The 23,339-nt window shown below is 37.3% G+C and overlaps 1 long non-coding RNA gene across 2 annotated transcripts; it reads right to left on the bottom strand.

Annotated features, from left to right (window-relative positions):
• Positions 1-167: 167 nt before the first annotated feature.
• LOC101726612 (uncharacterized) lies at positions 168-21,603 on the bottom strand. Of its 2 annotated transcripts, XR_206066.3 has the most exons (3): positions 6,654-21,603; positions 5,235-5,314; positions 168-2,224 (listed from the first exon to the last, which is right to left on the bottom strand). It is a non-coding gene; the product is annotated as an uncharacterized LOC101726612 (long non-coding RNA). The 2 variants fall into 2 exon arrangements; XR_002389132.2 differs by lacking the exon at positions 5,235-5,314.
• Between the last annotated feature and the right edge of the window lie 1,736 nt (positions 21,604-23,339).

Here is a 23,339-nt window from a genome sequence, read left to right on the forward strand (position 1 = left end):
CAAGACCAGGCAACACTGTCATGTGCATAAACTTATGCGGGGATTGTGGTTCTGCCACCTGCCTCACAAGTGCAAGGTCCAGAGTTCGATCCCTGGTACCAAAAAAACCTTATGGTTGAGAGACTGTTGGTACATTTAAAGTAGGAATAATGAGTTTTCTCAGTAAAAATGTAATCACTGGTTGTTTATTGGTACTATAAACTTACCTATAAACTCAGCTTTACACAAATAATTCAAGACAGCATAATTTACATTTTAAATGACAGAATAACAAATAACACAATAGGCCATAACTATTATTTTAAACAGACCAAGTCCAAGAAAAGAAATACAAATATGTAGACATATTAGCAGTGCTTAAATTTCAAACTTAGTTTCACGAATTACTTATTATTTGAGATGTCTTTACTGCTATGCTGTGTATACATATTGAGCTTACTTCATGTAAAATATTAATATGACAACTTAAAACTGTAATTATTATTTATTTCAAGAAAAATATTAATTTGAGTACTTAAAAGAAACAAGTAGCTGACATATATGTTTTCTCATTTCTACAGATAAAAACAGAAGAACGACATAGGTTAAGACAACTTTCAAACAAGTTTTCAAACAATACATACCAGGCTGTGGTTTAAAAAAAGTAGCCACCTTCACCATCAAAGATAAAAAAGTTGGAGGATAAAAATCAACCTATTTTTTTTCTGCTTGCCTAATATCAATCATGAGTGACTGAATCTACAAGTTTGCTTTAAATTGAGTATCCCTTTAAACTAATACTATATTCTTAAAAGGAGATGAAGTTGGCATCCAGGAAAAAAGAAACATTTTAGTGATCCCTGAAGAGTCGTTAAGAAAGCCAAAGATTTCATAAGCAGTCTGTTTGGCAGTGGCAACAGCAGAAGGAAAAACTTACTAAACAAGATAGTGCCCACCAGGATGCAGGGATCTGCACACATAATCTCATTTTGTTATCTGTAATATCATTAGTATTTTCTGCAAGTTGGACAATATATATTTGGTAAAACAAGCAATGCTGCTCTTAAAGAAATACAAGGTAAAAGAACTGATAAGTAATTAGCAAAATCAGGTTTACTTGGTCAAGAACATGACATATTAATAAATCACATATAAGATTGCCAGAGTTACCTATCTATAGGGCTTGCTGGTGAGCAAGAAGAGGGCTTCTACAAAAGGGCCTTGCAGTTTAAATGCTAAGACAACGTCTCTGAAAATGCATGCTATGCTCTGGAAGTTTATAATAACACAGAATAATCATACACATATACACACATGACACTTCATTCTCTCCCTATGACAGAACATCCTGAGTGTTCTAAAACATTCTAAAATGTTTTTCTAGTTTAAATTTTTGGAAGTTTTTTGTTTTGTAGATTAAGAATATGCATTAAAAAAGTGATATATTATTCTCCAGAAACCATAATCATTAGAAACTTATGGAGGAAGGTGAAGATTCATATAAATTAGCACTGTACAACTCAGTAATTCTGAGAGCTTTAGTTCCTCCTTTATGGAAACTTGAACTTTCCTCTCTAGGGAAGGATATAACTAGATACAGTGATTCTTGTTACAACTTAAAATTAAATTTCAAAAGCAGCTGCACTTAAACACTGAATACCTGGGTAGCCCACCTTTGACTCCATTCCATCTCAATGTTAGTAATAATGTCAGGTTTTGATGAACGTATTTCTTCGTTAACTTGTTCGTTTTGTTTCTAGTCTCATCCAAATACATGCTGTGTATTTCCTGTTTTTTTTTTTTTAAGCCTCTGACCAGGAAGTGCTCTCCTTTTGCTGACTGCACAGAGGGGACAGGAGTTGCCTAAGGAAGGGCTCTAAACTCTTGGCATTCACAGAACAGCAGCCTGGCATCATCTTGTTAGAAAAAAATATTGGAACCTAACCCAAACCTTTTGAATCTGAATCTGTCTTGACACAAGATCCTCCAGGGGTGCAAATGCAAATCAAAGTTTAGTCAGCACTGTCCTGTAGCAGCTTCAGTCTTCCATGTTCAAATATTTTCTTCCTGGCTATTATCCCCCTATGAGGAAGGACATGTAGCTATGTGAACATTGACCCATTTTCAGACATGAAATAGAGTGGAGGCTTTTAATTTACTTTCATCTACTTCCTGTGTATATGGCCACTGTATTTTCTGGAGACATTCACCTTCATACAAGGGGATCAGGGCTGTTACAGCAAGACTGTAAAGAAAAAAGAAAAAAAAGAGTTACGGTTCAGCCTAAATAGAATATTTTAGTCTTCAAAAAGATTTTTTAAAAAACTTGAAAGCCAAGATTATAAAAAAGGGCCTTTATTTTTATATAGGGCCCCACTAAGTTGCCCAGGCTAGCCTTGAATTTGCAATCCCTGTGCCTCAGCCTTCTCAGTAGGTGGTATTACACGTGTGAGTCATCAAACAAAATGTTTCTACCATTCCTGTCTTTCCCTCTACTATATCACAAAGCAGATGGAGGCAGATCATAATTTTTTTTTCATAGAACAGATATTATGGTTTTAGTTTTCCCTATCTGCTCTACACACACCAATTCCCTCCTCCCTGCTAGCACTTGATGACACCTAGGTAGGTATAGGGGAGTGGTGGGAAACCTATGGCACCTGGGCTACAGCCGACTGTCTGTATCACTGAAAGCTCTAAAAGGTTCACCTTCCCTGGTATAGGGTGATGGGAGGCCATGGGGCTAGTGGCTCATTTTCCCAGATGCAGGCCCTAGGTGGTCGTGTGACAGTAAATGTTTAACAACTACCTGGGTGTGGGTGTGGGTAAGGAGGGTGGAGCCCTGATTTGTAATGTTTGCCAAATCCTCTGATGTAAATACTCCCACCCTGGCTGATTTCAAGCTACCAAAGTGATGTCACTGAAAGTAGAGTAGGGAAGAGCCACATAGTGGTATTCCACTATGTAGTATTTCCAGACACACAGTCGTAAAATGTAGAACAATAAATGGGAAGTGATGATTTGTGAATGTTAATTAGCTCTGTTTTAAATATAATTTGTTTAAATTTAAGTTTGTATAATTTAATTTTTAATAATGGCTATGTTTAACAACCGGCTGGCAAAATACCTAAAAAATGAATAGTTGGCTAAAGTATAGCTCTGCATTCAGCATTCCACAGCTTCCAGAAAGCTGCTCCTTTGGCCCTATACCATTCCCCAAGGTCCTGAGGTTATCATCTAGGACCTAGAAAGTGCTCTTGTCTCATCATGGCCTTCATGAAGGAAGTGGGGCCCCACAGGTTCATTTCTCCATGAAGAATGAAGGGGACCAGAGGCCCTGGGACCTCTTTGATACCAGAGGAAATGTTCAGGGCTATGGCAGTAATGGTAAAGGCCAGCACAGACCACCTCAAAAGATCAGGTGGCACTTGATTACATTTCAGTGGCCCCAATTCCAGGGAGAAGATGATTTCAGAGGGCTGTCCATGATCCTCCAATGCCACCAGGATCCAAGACCCCATCACATAACCAGATGCTCTATAGGCAACGAGAAGAATCATCAGGGAGGTAGGGAATCTGAGGAAGGCTGTGTATTTTCCTGGGTCATCCATAACAATGTTACTCAGAAGGGTCCAAGGATCAGTGCCAGTTCCCAAACTGCTACTGGTCTGAGGTGAGATAAATACAGATGGGAGGTTAGGTTTAGGCATTTTATTTTAGATTAATGTTGCCATGACATCCTAGTATTTGATCAGGGGACTCTTCTTGTTGAACAGGATGTAGACCAGTTTAGGTGTGCTGAACAGGCAAGGTGAGTTGCTTATGGCAGAAGCTAAACACTGGTCATGAGATAAAGGACTATATTTGGTGACAACAGACAGGAAAGACCAATCAGTTGGAAACCATTCGTCTAAAAACCTTGTAAAACCATCACCCTTGGACGGGAACTAAATTCTGATCAGTCTGAATCAGAAGTTCTCGGAGTGTGGTCTGCGGACCAACAAAAGCAGTATTACCTGAGAACTCATTAGAAATGTCAATTCTAGGGCTCCACTCCACATGTGCTAAATCAGGAACTTAAACAGGAGAGAAGGCCAGCAATTTGTAGGTACTGGGTTTTTTTTGGTACTGGGGATCGAACTCAGGACCTTGTGCTTTCGAGGCAGGCAGCGGAACCACTGAGCTAATCCCCAGCCCCTAGCAATTTGTGTTTTAACAAGTCTTGCAAGTGACTCTGATGCATGTTTCAATTTAAGAACCACTAGATTAAATTTGTCAGATTCTTAAAGTAGAAGATTTATGTTCAAGATGGAGGGTAATGAAACAGCACTACATGTAAATTATCCATGTTAGGCTGTAAAACTGGAGCACCGGAGAAGGTAAGACTGGATAAAGAAAAAGAAAGAAAACTAAACTTTGCACATTTGAATGATATTAAGTAAGCAAGGCAAGACGGTACCATTGAACACCTTTGGGGGGTAATTATTTTTTATTTTTCTCTACAAATTTACTGCTACTGCTTGTGGCTCCACAATTCCAAGCATAAACTATCTCCCAGCCCACATCAGACTAGAGGTGGTAAGAATAGAGTCATGGTAGTAGTAACAGAAGGGTAGTTCTGTAACTTTATGCTCCCCACACAATTGCTGGGCTTCTGGCTTTTCTTACATTCTGTATGGCCTATTAACAGTTCAGGAAGCCCTCTCCTGACTAGTCTGTGTCATTCTTCCTTCTTTATCTCTGCCTTGGCTATTCTCCATTCCCCACCTAGGCAACTTAGTGCCTCAGTGAGGCTCTAGCTCAAAATAAAAAGTAAAAAGCCTGCGCCTACTGTAGCTCAATGTGAAGGCCCTGGGTTCAATCCCTAGTCTGGAAAAAAAAAGCATAGGTTTCTGGCCCCACCCTGAGATTCAGATTCAGTAGATCTGAGTAGAGATACAGGAGAAGGATTCTGCATTTCTGACTAGTTTCTAGGTGACACTAATTTTGCTTATCCATGGACCACACTGACCAATCAGCCCCATTCACAGTCTTGACTACTCCCAGCTCTAGTTCATGCTTCCAAGGAGAACTTTGTTTCCTGTTCCTATTGCACATCTTCCTACCCCATGCCTTTGTTTCATTCATTTATTCACTCATTCATGGATTCAATGAGTGGCTCATTATTTCACCAACATTTTTTAAAGACCAAAATGATTGGCTCTATCAAATGCCATCATGAGGTCTATGGTAAAAGGGAGGAAAGAAAAGAATACCTTTTTCATCTACAGAGTGCTTCATGGTTTCCAAAGCACTTCCACATGCAAAATACGATCTTCTCCAGAGTCCTGGAAGGCTGACAGGGCAGGGATTATTTTACACCTCTCACAAGTGAAGAGACTTATGGCCAGGGAGAAGCAGCTCATCCCGAGTAATGCCAACTAGCCTATGTTTTCCCACCCAATCACCCAACTTCAGTCTTGGCTTACTATATTTTCTTTTTGCTGTCCAAATTATGTCTTTTCTCTAAAGCCCAAATATTGCTTCCTCTGTGAAACTTCCCTGGTAATCCTGGTTAAAATAATTTCTCCTGCTTACAGTACTTTATTTTGTCTTTTTACTGGCTGTTTTAAAACCTCCCTTTCTAGATTCCAGCTTCCTTGAGAACAGAACCAATACCTGGCTCTCTGTTTTGTTTCCCATTGTGCCATTCTGAGTTTATATTAGAACCCCAAAGAAGTGCTGAGAAATGAATGAAAGATGAAGTGATGAAATTTTCAAGTCATTAGTTTTATTCATAAAATATTTAAGGATATATTTAAAGATAAAAGCGAGTTTGTATTATCCCTTTTCTCTCTTAAATAAATGGAGGTGGGGAAGATTAGCATTAATTAAGTGCTTACTGTGTGCCAAGTGTTTTATATTATTACATTTTCCCCTTATAATCTACTAGATAAATAATAGATAAATATTACAGTTCAGATTTCCAAGTGGAGGTTCTAAAGCCTAGAACTATTTAGCAACTTAGCCTAGAGACACTGAAGGCATGCTGAAAAGGGAAACTCTTAATTCCATTTAACATCATATGGTAACATGAAATCACATCCAATTATATTCTGACAAGAAATTGTCCAGTACCTGTCAATATAAGAAATTAATTCATATTCCTATGTGAATATAGTTATAATAATCTTGAGATCACCTTTTAGTAACGTTGTTTCTCACATTGTTACTACTTCTTATCATTGATTCCCCATTGCATGTCAATCCTTTACTCCATTCTTTCAAGAAGGTAAAGGAATTTCCTTATTCCCTTACTCTTTTCTGGTTCTTCATGTGACCAGTTATCACTGGTTCTGAAATGCTGGCCTGAGACTTAGATGGTAAATCTGTCTTAACAAGTGGAATTGTGTCATAGTAGAAAGTGCCTGTTAGAAAACAGTGTGGAAGGCTGGGGGACATTGTGGAGGGTTATGGACACACCCCAAAATTCCTCGCGGATAAGCTTCAAAGGAATAAAAATCCAAGGAAAAAAGGGAACCCTCAGTCATTAAGGGAATGTATTAAACATTTACCGTGTGACAGAACTGAGAACTATTAAGGAGTTTTAACCAAACAAACTTTGCCAGGAGATGTCAGATAGGTTTGACAGTGGCAGTTAAGCAACAGGCAGCTTAGTGAAATGGTAGACTCACCTAGGAGAATTGACAGGGAAGTTCTGCAGCTCAACTTAACAGGACAGAGACCCGCGACATCCTGAAAAGCAAACACATACACGCAGGTGACTGTTCTCACAAAACCTTGAGATAACAATGTGTGTTTCTTCTTCTTACAAGAGCTGAGATACTCCAACTGGTTAACACCTATTAGTTTGGTTGACAGGGGTTATTACAAGGTCTTGTCATCTCATTAGCCATTAAGACAGCTCACCATAAATATTGGGTTCATAACATTTTAAAATACCTGCGATTTTTACAATTTTAATGGAACTATTTCAAACAATGAGGATACTCTACCAAAAGCTTCCAAATGTTTTAGGTCTGTCAGGTGAGGATAAAAAAAAAAGTTTTAAAGCACTTTTTTCAGTTTCCCTGGGAAGGTCAATTCAGAAAAAGTAAATTCACAGCAAATGTCCTACCTCTTAAATAGCTTTCTATTGTTATTCAGGCTGTCAGATCTGGGAGATGGTGAAAAGTCTACAGATAGGTCCAAGTGTAGTGGGTATTTTCTCTAATTCACAACTGATGACGCCAATGCAAGAGTGGCTTCAATGGGCAGATTCAATCGCTCATATATGTGTGCTCAGACATGAGACATAAGCAGGAAGCTGGGCTTCTTTTTGATTTTTTCTTTTTCTTTTGAGACAGGTTCTTTCTATGTAGTTCAGGCCAGCCTTGAACTCACTATGTAGCCCAGGCTGGCCTTGAACTCGTGGTGATCCTCCTGCCTCAGCCTCCTGAGTGAAGGGATTACAGGCAGGCACCACCACACTTTGCTTAGCTGGGGATTCTTGAACATAACACATCACATATTTGATTTCTGTAACTATTTCTTAGAAAAAGTTCAAAACCAACACTTCAACCAATGGTAGACTGGTTCCTAGAAACCTCTGGACTGGGGAATTCATAGTAAAGACAAATTAAAAAAAAAATATATATATATAGAAACAAAACTGTTGCTAATGAGCACGTCTATCTGAGCATCAGCTGTGTGTGGTGGCGGTGGGGGGCGGTGGGGTCACTCTGCCTGCTTACCAAGGAGCTCCAAAACAATGAGGTGTGCTTGCAAAACAGTGATACAACAAAATAACTTCTGCTTGCATATTTTCTGAGTGATGAGGATGTTCTAAGTAACATTTTAACAGATTGGCTTCTCACAGTCACCTTCATGGGTAGTCACCGTCATAACACTCATTTTACAGTATTTACTTAGAAACAGTCAGTTACTTGCCCAAGATCACATACCTAGTAGGTGACAGCACAGCCAGCCTGGCTCCTGCCTGCTCTTGCTCAGTGTACTCTACTCCTTTTTAATGCATATTTTTCCAATATAAGAAATGCATGTTACAAAAACTTTGAGAAAATGAGAAAAGAAAATATAGTGTTCCTAACCTCATATAATTGCTGTTAGTCTGCTGATACTTACCTTTCACATTTTATACATATGTTACAATTTGTAGCTCTATGATCTTAATTTTTTTTTCTCTTTACATTGTAAGTAAAAGTAAAAGTGTTTAGAATGTTCTTTTTCATTTTTATTTTTTTTTGGTACCGGGGATCGAACTCAGAACCTGGCGCTTGCAAGGCAGGTGCTGTGCCGCTGAGCTAAATCCCTAGCCATAGAATGTTCATTTTTAACACCTGCAAAATATTATATAGACTGGGTATACTGTGCTTACTTAGCAAGTGCAGAGCTGCTAGCTATTTAGGTTGTTTCCAAAAGCCTGGAGCAGGTCAAAGCGTATAGGGAGCCAGAGAGCCCAGTTCAAATCCTTGCTCCTTTACTCACAAGCTTTATCATCTTGAGCAAGCTACTTGACCTCTCAGTGTTTAGTTTTTTTCATCTGTAAAATGAGTGCAGTAATAGTAATCAGCACCTAGAGTTGTGAGGGTTAAATGGAATAAAGCACTGAAAACACTGTCTGCAGGTAGTCATTACTATCATAAATAGTATGATGTATTCTCAGAGATAAGAGTACTAGGTCAAAAGACATAAAGCATTTTTTGTTCAAATAATTGATTTATGGTGCTAAATTATTTCCAAAAAAAATACTGTATAGATTTATATATCAATAGTTATATAAGAAGCCATTTTTCTTTTGTTTTTAGAAGCCATTTTTCAATGCACTAAATTTTCTACTGCTTTGTTGCTTTGTCTTCCGGCTCACTGACATGCTCAACTGTTTCTATTGTGTTCAATTTCCATGTGTTTAACACAGTTACCATTAGTCACTAAAATTTTCTATCTTTTTATTCAACATCCTTAATTTATAATCACAGATATGTTAAAGTCTTCTACTCCTGTACCTGGATCTCTTCTAGGTCTGGTTTTGGACATCCTAGCCTGTACTCAGTATGTATTGAATGCCAAACACTGTATGGAAAGTTGTAGACATAAATTGAGCCTCTGGAAGATATTATCTTTATCAAGTGATATTTTACTTTAGCATCTTAGAGTTAGTGACATAGGTAAGATCTCTTTAGGAGTCCCTTCTTTCTGGGTTCTTTACCTCTCAAGTTCTCTCCAATGCCTTTAAAGAAATGTTTGCTAGATTTAATTCAGCTTTTCTACTTGTTCTTGGAGCATGAGTTAATCTAAATGTAATAGCTAGGAGTGTAAGTCCTTGACATTAATTTTTAAGTAATTGATTAAACCTAAATATAAGTTATTTTCTTTCAGTGTATATTTATTTGATTATTATTAAGGCTGGATATTTTCCTGCATTTGCAGATATGTTTCATCTTTTGTGAAATGTGATTCTATTCTTATCCATGTACTGGTTCTTTTCTTACCTCATACACTGGCTGGGTGTTGAGTTCAATAAGCACATATAAGAATCCTATTAACCCTCTCTCTTACTATGTTCAAATAACTGCACCTAGGCAACTGTTTGCTTATATTATTGTTCTTTAAATACAATCAAATGTGTTTTATTGTTCACTTTGCAATTTGTTACAACATTCCAAGCTTATAAAATAGGCCCTTCAACTTTCTACTGTTTGAGTTTTAGAAATTTATTTTGTGTGGACAAATGTAAAATTTTTTTTTGCAAATTAATCAGAACATTTTCTTTTCTTTTTGTTGTTTGTTTTGAGGGTACAGGCTGGTAGTACAGGCTGGTCTTGAACTCAAGGCAATTGTCCTGCCTCAGCCTCTCAGGTGCTGGGATTACAGGCATTGTACCACCACACCCAGCAATCAGAATATATATTGCAAAATATTTTCTTTCTGTTTTGTGCTTGTCATTATCAAATATTCCACTCATATAAAATTTATTTTGACCATATACTTTGCCTCATTAATCTATTTTACTGCCAGTACATGGTTTTAATTATCTTTATAATAAATTTTAAAATATGAAAGAATAGTCTCTTTATTACTCTTTCTTCTCAAATTGTTTTGCTATTCTTGCCTCTTAAGATTTATGGTAAAATAATGGTCTTACTACCTCAAAATATATTTACAAAAAAGAATATTATTGTAATTTCATTAAATATATATTTTGGAAAGGGTTAACTACAAAAATATTGTTTTAAACTATAAACCAGTATTCTGATTAAGATTATTATAATTCTCAAAATTTTGTTTATATGGCTCATATATTTCTGATTAAAATCAGTTACAAAGCTTTCTATACAGTATCTTCTTGCTCTGTAAAAATATCTTTAGAAGCCCATGTTTGAGTTAAAAGTAACTTATTTAGGAACACTGCTGATTTATATTAATGTTTATGTCTTCTAATATTTTACTCATTAAATTTATTCATTTTAAAAAATTTATTCATATTTTAATTGATTCCTTTGGGATTTCAAACTATGAAAGTATTTTTCCATTACATAATGGTAAGGCTGTATCTTTTTTCTCCTCTTTATAGGTCTTCCTTTTTGGTCTGTTTTATTACATTGATCAGGGCTTTTTAAATATTATTAAGTTACATTCCTGGGACAAAACCATGAGAGCAACTTCACCAATTTTAAACATGAACGTTTCTAAAAATTTTACATTATAATGTTGATAACTAGTATAAAATATTTATCATCATGTTGAGGAAATATTTTGTTTTTCCTATATTTACCATTTTATCAGGAACAGGTATTAAATTTTTACTTAATGCTTTTAAAATCTATTGAATTATTTCATTTTCTTCATTCATCTACTACTATTAACTATTTCATGTATTACAAGTGGTGAATGCCTGTAGTCTCAGCACCCAGGAGGCCGAGGCAGGAAGAGAGCAAATTTGAACCCAGCCTGGGCAATTTAATGACTTTTCAACACCCTGTTTCCAAAAAAAATTAAAAAGCAGCTGGGTATGTAGCGCAGGGTGAATGCTCTGGTTTGACTCCTCAGTATGAGAGAAAGGGGGCGGGGAGAAGAGGAGAAGAGAAGGAAAGGAAAGGAAAGGAAAAAGAAAAAGAAACTTAATATTGCTAATTTTGTAAACTTCTATATTGGCTTGGATACATACTCTTTTTATGTGGTAAGTTCTATTTATATTAAATAAATAGAATAAATTATTATTTGTTTAAAGGTATGGATCAAGTGATCATTTTGTGTCACTATTCCTTCATTGGTCTTAAAACTATTAATGATTATACAATCGTCCCTTTTGTTTACTATGTTCCGACAAAAATTCTGCTTTACTTGATATTCATATTGCCATATGTGATTTGGATGTGAAAATGTTAGGCTGAAAAAGAACCTCTGCTATTAAAAAGTGTTTCTGTGTTATTCTGACTCTTTTAAGCAACACTAAATCATTAGGCTTTCATTTTAATCTAGTCCAAGGACCTTCACATTTGAATAGGAAAATTTAATCCATTTATACTTGTCATAATTTTAAAGCTCGATTAGACTTATAATTTTTTCAATAGTTCTTCGGTGTCTTCTTTATCTTATCTTTCATATGGACTATGTTTAGTTTTTTTTTTTATCTTCTACAATTATTAAGAAAACAGATATCCTACATCCAGTTCAATGAGTATCTGCATGAAATTGTCCTCAACTACTCTAAAATACCTTCTATCTAAAGCAACAACTAAAGCTTTTGTTTTCTTCCTCTCCTCTTTCCAAATTGTGATTACAGATTGTTAAAATTTTTATTATATTGAAAACACTGCTTTCTTAGTAAAAACTACCCAGCCACAAGCATCAATTCTTTGGTTTTTTTTGGGTTTTTTTAGGAGTAGGAAAAATTTACTGAGAGAAAGCAAGCTTCTAAGAGAGACAGAAGGGGGACCGGAAAGTGGATTGGCCTAACATCAATTCTTTATTCACTTTGATTTTGGATAATTTACTCATTTATTAGCCTTCACCTTTTTTTTTGGTACTGGGGATCGAACTTGGGTCCTTGTGTTTGCAAGGCAGACAGCGGAACCACCAAGCTAAATCCCCAGCCCAGCCTTCACCTTCAATGCTTATCTATTTTGTTAAAATTCCCATTTTTGAGTTTTTATACACACACACACACACACACACACACACACACACACACCAGTGATCTGGACAATATCTTTCTGCAGCTTTTGCAGAAAAGACTCTGGGTTGTTATGTTTTCTGATACTTGGAATATTTAAAGTTTTATTCTGTTGCCTTTACAAATCAACCAATAACTAAGCATACAATATGTAGAATCGAACCAGTTTCTCTTAAAATTATGTGGAAATTTAACCTGAAGTCTTGTTCTTGTTCTTCATAGGAAATATGAGGGCAGATGACAAAAGCATGTATGTTTTTCTTCACATATACATGCAAAAATTTTTTTGCCTAAAAATTTGAAAACTTACTAGCTTATGACAGGTATTTATTTGTTTCTTAATTTTGATCTACAGAAATCTTACAATTTTGATGCAGTTTTTCCATACAGACAGTTTCCTTCTGTTCTAATTTTGACTTTTTCTTCAGATCCATCTGCTGGCTTTTAGGGGAGCATATTATTTTACTCATAAATTTAAGATACATTCATTTACTACTAATAGTATATATACTATGTGAAGCCTTCAGTTAGGAGGATTATAAAAATAAGCTATTATCCTTCAGGAGTTTACATTCTAAGCTGGAATACCTATAATTTGCCTATTCACTTTATCTTTTATCGTTTTTGGTTATTCCCTTAGGTGTTCCTTACATACATTTTTTTCCCTCTGTATCTCTTTATTTCTGCAAAACAGAAACTTTACCTGCTATATTTTTCCATCCTGTCATGATCTATTATTTTTACCTGTTCTTGTTTAATTAAAAATAATAAAAGTCTCTCCTGGTATGTTGTTATCATCAAATTCCTAAGAAAGGTCAAATTATCAGAAGTTACTATAAAAACAATTATTTTTAAGAGGGAAAGGGGTTAGGGACTAAAGAGCTTCAAATGCACAATAATAAGATTTTTTTTTTCACTATAGTAGTCTCAAAGATAAATGTGTTTTATATTTCTAAACGCTTTTAATTCAAATTACAAGTAAATTTATCTATCAAAACCAGTAAATTAGTCTTAAACATTACTGATTAAATAATGTAATACAATATAAAGCAAGAGCAGTTCTTAGATAAGGAATTTCTAGGCCCATAAAGTAAATTATACTATAGTTTCCATCTGTCCACAGTAAAGACTATAATACTAATTGAGCAAGCAGCCATTCCAACAAATCTATCCTAACATTATCTGTCTATTTCAACACAAATAGTTCTAGTTCTAAACATCCCATCATATTAAAACTATTACTAGCAAGTACAATGCAAATGATTTATCTTAATATACCTATAGTGTTATCTCTAATTCCATCTCTAAAGTGAATGAATTCTCTTAAGGAAGCAACTACATTTTGCAGTCCACTTCATGTATTGGGAAATATTAATTGCTTTAAGTCCAAAAGCTGCAAGGAGGTCCAACCCAATGTGAGCCCAGGAGGACAAGCTCTCCATGCTCTCAGTGTACTTCCTGTATGCCTGATCATCTTGTAATTTAGAACTAGAGAGCTAAGGAGAAAACAGAAAAGATCAAAGAAGATTTCTGTGGTGCTAACATTTCAAGCTATTGATGCACAACTCTAAAGAAGGAATCAGAGGAAAGCCTTTCTATCTGATGATTAAATGCAGAAATACAGGCTGGCCAGCAGCAACTTTTCTTCTGCCAAAGCAGGAAATTTCCAAAGCATGTCAGGGTCCACAACACAGAAGATCACAGGAGCACGTTGGGCAGCAAACAGAAATCTTCACTGCTTCCAAAAACTGCATTATGCTTAGTTCATATATTTTTTGTTGTCAATACATAAAAATTAATTTTCAGATAGTTCTAAAGCTTTTAAAAAAGTAATTCAGTGTAAAAATGTTCATAAGCTGCACTTCATTTGGTATCTTTCAGAAGTTCTCCAAATTGGAATCTTAAAATATGCTCACTGGGGATGAAAAGCCAGATTAAAAAGAGTTTTGTCAAGTAAGTCTGTTTTTTTAATTCAATGAATGATTTTAAAAATTAGCTTCATTGTTTTTTAATTTACCATCTGTTAACTCAATAAATATGAGTTTTTAAAGTTAACCTAATTGTCTTGGAATTTGCTGGTTTTTGAAGTTGATTAAAGTTATTTAAATTAATTTTATTGTATATACAGACTAAAACAAAGCATGTCTGCATTTGTATAGATCTTGGCTAATAATTTACAAATAAATGTACCAGCTTGTAAAATGAGCCATTCATGTTTATGGCTCTTAGTAGATGTCAGTCAATATGTGAATATGCAAAAAGAGATGCTGATATTAGGTCATCAAAGAGGTAGTCTGTCAACACCAGAAACAGTATCCATTAGAAACTGTGACCGAGTACAAGATTTTCATCAACTCTGTCTCCTATCTAATGGAAATATAGAGTGGAATGTAACCTCTCTTCATTCTACCTCCTCATGCATGAAAGGAACTACTATGTTTCTTTAAATACTGTCCTGCCTCTGGTCACAGTTTGTTCAAGTAGGAGTGGACACTGGACCAAAGTGGTCAATCAGACTCTTCCCTAAGAATTATGAAAGACAAAAAAATGGTCCTTTATCTGGCCGGAATGGTACATCCAGGCTTAAGAACAGCTGGCAACCATGATTCACTATGTCAACCAAGAGGGGGCTGGACCATTATGAAGAATAAAGACAAAGATGAGATATGGAAAGGACTGATTGAGTCCCCACAGTAATCCGATACTTCTATTCCTGAAGTTTTGTTGAATCCTTGATACTGGATTGAAAAGCCCCAATGTGCTTCTTCCCTTTTGCTTAAGCTCAGTTTCCAATGCTTAACAATCAAATAACTTAAAGCAAATCTTTCTGGTAGGAACAACAATTTAATCAGAGATTTCCAGGCTTCACCTCTTACACTGCTTACCTTTAGAGAACTTTTTAATTTTAACAGGTAATTTGCCCATTTGTTTCTTTTATGGTTATTGTTTTCTATGGCTAAGTATCTCCAAGTTTTCTATATTTTCTTTGGCTAAGTATCTCCAAGTTACACTGCATTCTCCTCTAAAAGCTATATGGTTTTAGCTTCTAGGTCTGATTTTATAATCCACGACTAATGAATTTTTTTGTAGGTAGGATGTAAGGTAGGGAATCAAGGACCCCCTCCATGGATATCTACTTATTCCACATAATCTGATGAGAGCACTTTCTTTTGCACATTGGGTTGCTGTGGTGAAGGTGAAAATAGGGTGAGGAAGGAGGTGTGCAGAAGCCATTTGAAGTTAAACCAATGACTTACATTGAAGAAAGAGATTTATCTTAATGAGTTGAAGAAAGGGATAGCAGCTTCACATAACAAAACAATGGGTTAATAATTCACTCATTAGAATTCACTTTTTCCATAAATTCACTTGTAATGTGCCTAAAACATATCTGATAGCTAATCAGTCTTTGGTTCTACACTGTGGTCTGCTTATCCCCTTCTATTGTCTGCATAATGTGTATCCATTTATGCTTCAGTCATTGAAGGGAACATAGGCTGGGGCTGTATCCATTAGCTGTAACAGACCATATTTAGCCAAGGTTATGAAATAAAACCAAATCAATGATCAAGTTTGTTTGTTTGTCTCACTTCTTTGTACCATAACTGGAGCTTCTGTTGTCTTCTCAATTGCTGGGTATTTCATGAAGATTCTAGAACAATAATATTATGGTATGTTTGAGATGACCTCAAAGTAAGAATAATCCTCAAAATCCATTGGCTGGCAAAGCACAAATCACAGATCACCTGCATACAATTCACCTTCATGATACATACAAAATGCTTAATATTTTCCCCTAAACATTGTGGTAAACAGGTGAAACAATTGGCTCAGGGACTATGACCATCTTAGGAACTGCCAAGACCCTGCCTGGTCCCCTTGATGACTTAAAATCTCAGTATGTTGGTAGAGCTGTTAGACTTTTGTAACTGCATTTTGGCCCATTCTCATTTAAGTATTTCTCAATGGAAAATGGAGATGATGATGATTATTATTAGTATTATTTTTGGCACCAGGTATCAAACTTGGGACCTTGTGCTTGTGAGGGAGGCACTGAAACCACTGAGCTAAATCCCTGGCCCCCAAAATGGAGACTATTATAGTCTTGGTTAACAAGCATTCATTTGCCAGTTTCTGAAAAAATTTACCCCATTTTTTCCCTAAAAAACTGCCTCTCCCTCACACTCAGCTTACATGTTTTGGGTAGGAACCCGTACTCCTACATGCAAGGGTGGGCATCTGACTCAAGGCTGCTGAGTTATAGAATCACAGCTGCTGACCATGGTGATGAGTGCAGGTGTGCGTACATGACACAATCCGATGCAAGCACAATCAGGTGTAGTTCTTTAGTTGGAAAGACAAAGAAACGCTTGCATGCTGGTATTTCCATGTCAGAAGAATAGAAGCTGGGAAAAAAGTCAGACTAAGAATGGAGCTCTTAAGAATGAAGTTCTCAAAGAACCCAGACTAGGAATAAAGTTAAAACAGAAGTCAGCACAGAAGAAAGAACCAAGAAATGATTAGTGACACTGTTTGAACAGAGAGATCCAAGTATGCCTTCACTGGTCTTTACATAGTATTTTCCAATTTATGTGGGGAGAGGGAAGAAGGAACAAAAAATAAAACAGTAAATAAAACTTTCTTTTTTAAGTTGGATTTCTTCCCCCTTACAACCTGCCTTCCAAGTCCATTTGGATTGGTGGATCCCATCTGGTTCTACTAAATCTGAATTTCTGAGTAGGGAGCAAGGAATCTGCATTTTCAACAAGCAGTCTGTTTAAATACTATATGCACTTAAATTTGAGATATGATCTAACCTGTTCATTTTATGGCTGAGCAAACTGAAACTTATAAAGACTAAGTATCTTTCGCAAGATCACTTAACATCACCTATTTATTCTAAGTGTGTGAGCATGATCAGTGGAAAGAATAAAAATCTCTGCCCCCATGGACAAGACAATCCAGCTACGAAGACTATTTGGTTTAGCTCCTTTCTTCATGGTGACTTGATGTCTCTAAATTCACTCTCTATTAGTTTTCTTCCTTACTGCAAAAAATTTTGGTTTAAAATGGGAAAGTAGCAGAAGGAAGTCAATGTAATACCCACCCACCTCCCATTTCAAGCAGCCAAAAGGTCTTTAAAGACACTTGTTTTTGTTAAAAATTCATGTAAAATGTTGCACTAAATTTCATTACATGTGTTTTAATAGAAAAATAATCTCTTGTAAAATTTTTAAGTAAAAAGTAAATATTCCTGGGCCAGGGATTTAGCTCCGTGGTTCCACCACCTGCCTCAAAAGCACAAGGTCCCGAGTTCGATCCCCAGTACCAAAAAAAAATTTTTTTCCAGAAATAAAGGCCATCATTACTATTTGGCTTGTGTACACCAGCACACCCTCAACTCATCCAGGTAGCACTTACTTCTACCTAACTTGTATCACATTAATTTTTCTACTCTTGTTTATATCCTACAATTCTTTTCTATTAGAATAATAATGACAAACATAACATTAATAACGAAAGAAGTAACTGTTAGTCTTTACTGAGTACCAACTCCATGTGCAAACATTGTATTATCTACTAACTTCTGGAGATGGGTACTATTATTGTCCCAGCCATGTGAGTGAAGAAACTGAGGCATGAAGAAATAAGGAGAGTTACTCTAGGTCATGGAGGTAGTAACCAGTTGAACTAGGATCCCAATCCAGGCAGTTGGGACACCTAAAGCTGTTTTGGCCACATATACTTATTTCAAAGTTCACTTCAAACGTAACTTCCTCATACTGCCCCTTTGTATTCAAAACTCATGGAACACATAAAATGGATGATTTTTTTTTTTTTTTTTGGTACCAGGGATCAAACTCAGAATCTTGCATTTGCCAGGCAGGTGTGGTACCACCGAGCTAAATCCCTGGCCCTGGATGATTTTTTTTTTTTGGTACCGGGGATCGAACTTGGGAACTCGCGCTTGTGAGGCAGGCGGCGGAACCACAGAGCTAAATCCCTGGCCCTGTTGTAAGAATTACCCTGGACTCAATTTTTAAAAAAACAGTAACAATAACTCCAATATAGTCTAAGGACATGGCTATGATACAGACTGAGCTAATACATACTATTGATAGTTTTAGTAGTTTGGCCTTCAGTACAAATATATATACATAAGCTACACAAAACATGCCCACAGGTCCAAATAAGCTTAGAGACTATCAGGATACTTAAAATGTGGGCAAATTGTCAAAATATAACTTCAATTTTTCTTATAAACACCAAATTTCATCTTTTATTTAGAAACTGGAAGATCTGACATTTGGCATTATTGGCACTTTTCCATTTTGACAGAGAATACATTCTTCATATTGTTACAGTCCCTAGCATTGCTTAGGGTCTTGGACTGCTTTGCTCACTTACATCCATGTTTGGGCCGAGGTAGACTGTAAGAGTTTGCAATTCCTAGTGTATGGGATAATGTCTGAATTATACAGCGTATCTCCAAGATCCTTCTCAATTTGGAGTTTGGTTTGGTTTGAGCCTTTACAGAGACCCCTTGATCCACTCTCACTGAATTCCTTACAGTCCCTTAAACAAGACACTTGGTCATTCTCAGTGCCTCTGTCTGTGCTGGCTCCTTTTCCTTTCTGCCTAGAGAAATCTCACTTACCCTGAAGACTTACTGTCAATTCCTCTATGGAACTTTTCTAAATCCTGCCAGCTAGCTATCTGCTTCTTTCTAAGTGTTCCCATGACACTGTGTCTCTACTAGCATTGTAATAACTTTTTATGTCTGTATGCCCCCAAAATTTGTTTCTTATAGAAAACTCTGAATAATCTCCATATGCCCAGTCCTTTACAGAGTGCCTGGCATCTACTAGGTATGAAATGAGTTTCCCCAGCCCTATATGAAGCTTTTGATGTTTACAATCAGGGAAATAACCACAGAAGATCAACTTTCAAATTTGGATAATGATCATAACATCTTCAGATAACAGTTAAAAGTTCCTGTTTATTTTATCCTTTTCAAGAAAACAAGTGTCAAAAAAAATAAAATGTATATAATATTAGTAAATATAAGAGTGATTAAGATCAACTAGGTGCCAAACATTTGTGGGATGTGAGAGTTGTAGTGCTATATTCAAACATGGTAGATGATGAAAGAAGTCACATTATGTCTTTCTGTAGGCTGGGGGCCCCTCTGGCAGTGTTTACTCTGGAAAATGGAAGACTTGGGCCACGGAGTGGCAGAATAGAACAGTTTCTCTGGCAAGCTATCACAGGACAAGGGTTACTACCTGTAAACCTATACTTCGGCACAAGGTAAGCTGCACTATCTCATGATGATTAGAGGTTCCATACAACTTGTTATTAGTTGTGAGCTCAAATGATGCATGTCACTGCTCAGCCTCAGTACTTAAATGCCAACAAGAAACCTTCCAGACTGACCTTTGTTTTTGCAACAGCACATGAAAGATTCAAGATGGTGACTGTTCCACTAGCCTGAGGCTTGGAATGAGAAGATACAGAACTGACCTGCTGACATAGTGGACTCATAGCACGACCAAGAAAACAACTTTGCTGTTACCAGCCACTAAAAATTGGAATTTGTTTGTTATTCCAGCATAACAAAGCCTATCCTTATTGATACAGCATATTTATTGTTTTGTTGCAAATGTCAGAACTAGGACTAATTATTAGGAATTTCAGGAAGACTGATTCTGTGTGATAGTAAGAAAAAATGTAATAAAGTACACAAAGATGGAATGAACTACTTTGGAAATTATTCACTCATTCACATAACACATACTGATAAAGACTCTGTAAATAAAATGTCTGCTATAATGGAGCTAAGTGGTGAGTGTTCCTTCACTGAGATGTCTATATTGACTGGCCCTAAAGGTTTGACTGGCACAAAATAACTTTTAAAAATACCTTCTATGATAGTGAACTGATTGATAGTGAACTGATCCAACTCAATTGGATCAGCATAGTTCTTGGTGGCTGAAGGAATTTACTGAAGACAGAAGACCCACCCTGGGTGTGAGTGGCACCAACCAATAGGATCTTAGCCCGAATGTGATAAAAGGGAAACGAAGGAGAAGGAAGGCTCACTTCTGTTTCTTTGGAGGAACTCAAGTCTTCGCCTTCACCTTGGACTTCACCATCTCCTGGCTGCTAGGGCAGACCCTTCAGCAGTCCCTCTTGAAAGGGACTCACATGGGACACTGTAGTGAGCTCCAGACCTTCAATTAGATCCCTAGGAGCCCCAGTACGCAGGTGGCCCTTTGGGTCTCTTCCACACCTGACTGTGGGTGGCCACTGTAAGCCAATTGTGTAAATTCTTATGTATCTGTATATCTTACATTAAATCAGTAAGCACTCACTAATATATCTTCCAACCTAGGGCTTCAGTACCTCTATTTATTCCTGCTCTAAAAAGAAAAAAATCTGTTTTGTCAATTTAAACCCTATATTGACAAATTGAGCTATTTTTTCCACATTTCAGGGTCATTTTCCTACCAAATAAGCTCCTCTAAAGGTCAATACTGTTTCATCCCATCCTATGCATCCTTCTTATATTATTTAGTAGGCGATATTTTTTGTGTTCTCTTAGGAAAACTAATCACTGTAGCTTTTGATACTAGCCACTATTACTGACCATTCAATGTATTTCAGATTTAGTTGTCTTTAGCACAAATGTATTACTTAGTCCATTGGCACCGCTATAACAAAATACCTTAGACTGGGTAATTTATAAGCATTAGAAACTTACTGGTCACATTTCTACAGGCTGGAAAGTTCAAGATGCCTATAGGTTTGGTGTCTCGTGAAGGCTGTTCTCTGCTTCACAGATGGCACCATATTGTGTCTTTATATCCTGGATAGGATAACATAGCTAGCTGTGGCCTCTTTTATAAGGGCTCTACTAGCCTCTTACTACTATCATACTGAATTCTGTGGAGACATCAACATTCAGACCATAATAATTAACCTAGTAACTTTCATCTGAGACACCCTTTTTGCCTAAAAAAAGACCTTATTTGTTATTGAATTTGTGGGCACCTACAATATTTCACTAACATCTTCATTCTGTAAGTACTTAATGAATCCCTACTACGTGCAGAAATTACACAGAAATTTATCAAACTGTATTACTTAATGCATTGCTAGGAGCTCTCTGCAAGACCATTTGCACGTGGGCTGGGGGGGGGGGCTGTTCAAAAGGTTTGGAATACAAGGTTGTCTTGGTTTGACCCAGGGGAGTATCATCCATTAAATTATGGGGATTTGGTTGAGAATCTGGGGAAATAAATATATACGTTTGTAAAGGAAAAAGCAAGAAATTTTTCTGAATTTCAAATTTCTGTTAAGCACCATTTTAGGCGTTCAGAATTGGAGAATTGCTGCCTACTACAAGATAATAATAATAAGCAGTAATTAAAGACTGAGAATGTATTTTTTCCATACTAAACCTGATGTCTTTCTCAGATGGAGACACTGGTGTAGGTTAGGCAATTCAGCATCTTAGTAAATTAAGGCAGGAGAACGTGATGGCTCCTGGGATCCTCCTGCAGGGGTAGAAAGTGGATCAGAGAGGAACACTGGTGTCTGACTTAGTTCTGCCCATTGCAATCATTTATGCTTTTACTTTCCTTTATAGAACCAGGAGTTGAGGTGCGCACTTGTGTCTTGGGGGAGGGGGTTAGTTTCCTAAAGGAACACTAATTCATAATTTTTTCATATTTTTGTATTTTTGGAATTGTCTGTACAAATTATCAACCAGGAAATGGGTAAATTTCAGTGACTTCAATATCCACGGGTGAAGGGGGCGCATGTCAGAAAGCAGCATAAACACACAAGCTCTTCTCCTTTATTTAGAAAAGCCACACAAAAACACAGCACAGTTGATGTTTGTTTGAGGACTTGGAACGTGAATCAACCACCGTGTAAAAGATAAAATAAGACTTAAGGGATATCAGGATTTTCCCAGTGTGCTTTATTCATAGACATCAGACAGAAGAGGTCCCAACAGAGCTTTTAGGAAAACTGAATTCTCAGCCCACACTTACTTTCCAGGAACCCCCTGCAAACCATGCTCTGCCCTGGTGGGATGGCAATCTTAGCAATCCCTCTCCTGCTTCCATATTTCCTTCTCTCGAAATACAGTTAATTATGGGACTTAATGAGAGACCAAGCCTTGTGTGAAAGGAACTCGTGAAAGTGCAGTTTCTAAAAATACATCCAGGCAGCTCTGCAGTCTTTATTGTCCTAAACGGACCTTTTGCAGTTCATTCCATGAACCTAACAACTTCACTCCTGGCCAAACACGTACAAAGAGGAAACGTAAAAATTGTTCTCTCTTCCTGCGATCCCAACTTCCAGTGAACAGCAGTAATTTTCTGTTGTCATAACCAATGCAAAATTTCCAAAAGCGACACACACAAAAGAAAAGACCTGTTAGCTTCCTCTGAGCTGGGGAGTTGGGGAGAGAGGTGAGAAGAGAGGGTTAAAATTGATCCAGTCCCAGTTTTTCCTTAGCCTGGGGTCCTGATCTGTCAGAGGTCTCTGGAGTTCCCCCCTTTACTAAGGTTCCCTAGGCCTTTCTCTCCGGAGTCCCCTGTAATGAAATCCGCATTTCTTGCCCTCTTTGCCCCCAGCTTTTTTGGGGAAAAACTGGACATCAGCGTAGGCATCTCGTTCCAGTGGGCTGAGACGTACAGCTGCTGACAAGAGGAAAAATATTGAAACAAATAGGCTCGGGCACAGATTAGGGGTCTGCAAAGGCGGACCCCTCGTTCTTCCCCCACGTGCAGCTCAGCTGGGGTGCAGAACTCCTGAGTAAGGGGCTGGAAGGGACGCTGATGGGATGAAGGGGAAACAGTCCAGGGTGAAGGGAACGAGGCAAGGCCCTTTAGGAAAAGATCTTCTCCACTGGAACACTGAAGACAGAAAAAAAAAATTTGGCCCACTTGTCCTTAGTGGAGAGTGATACACCCCACGCAGGCTAGGGTGTGCGGGGTGCTTCGAGGCCTCTCACCTGACTTCCTCCTCCGCTGGCACGCCCGACAGACTCCCCACTGTCGCCCCCCCAAAGGCAAGCCAAACAACGAAGAGGAAGCCGCAAGCAGCAAGAGGAGGGGTGCGCGCGGTGGGGCCCGCGAGGTGAGGGGGCAGGGTGAGCGGGCGTCGCGCT

This window comes from Heterocephalus glaber, unplaced genomic scaffold (genome assembly GCF_053883595.1).
Source record: "Heterocephalus glaber isolate CG9 unplaced genomic scaffold, H.glaber_assembly_v1.0 deba00001472, whole genome shotgun sequence".
Taxonomy (NCBI): domain Eukaryota; kingdom Metazoa; phylum Chordata; class Mammalia; order Rodentia; family Bathyergidae; genus Heterocephalus; species Heterocephalus glaber.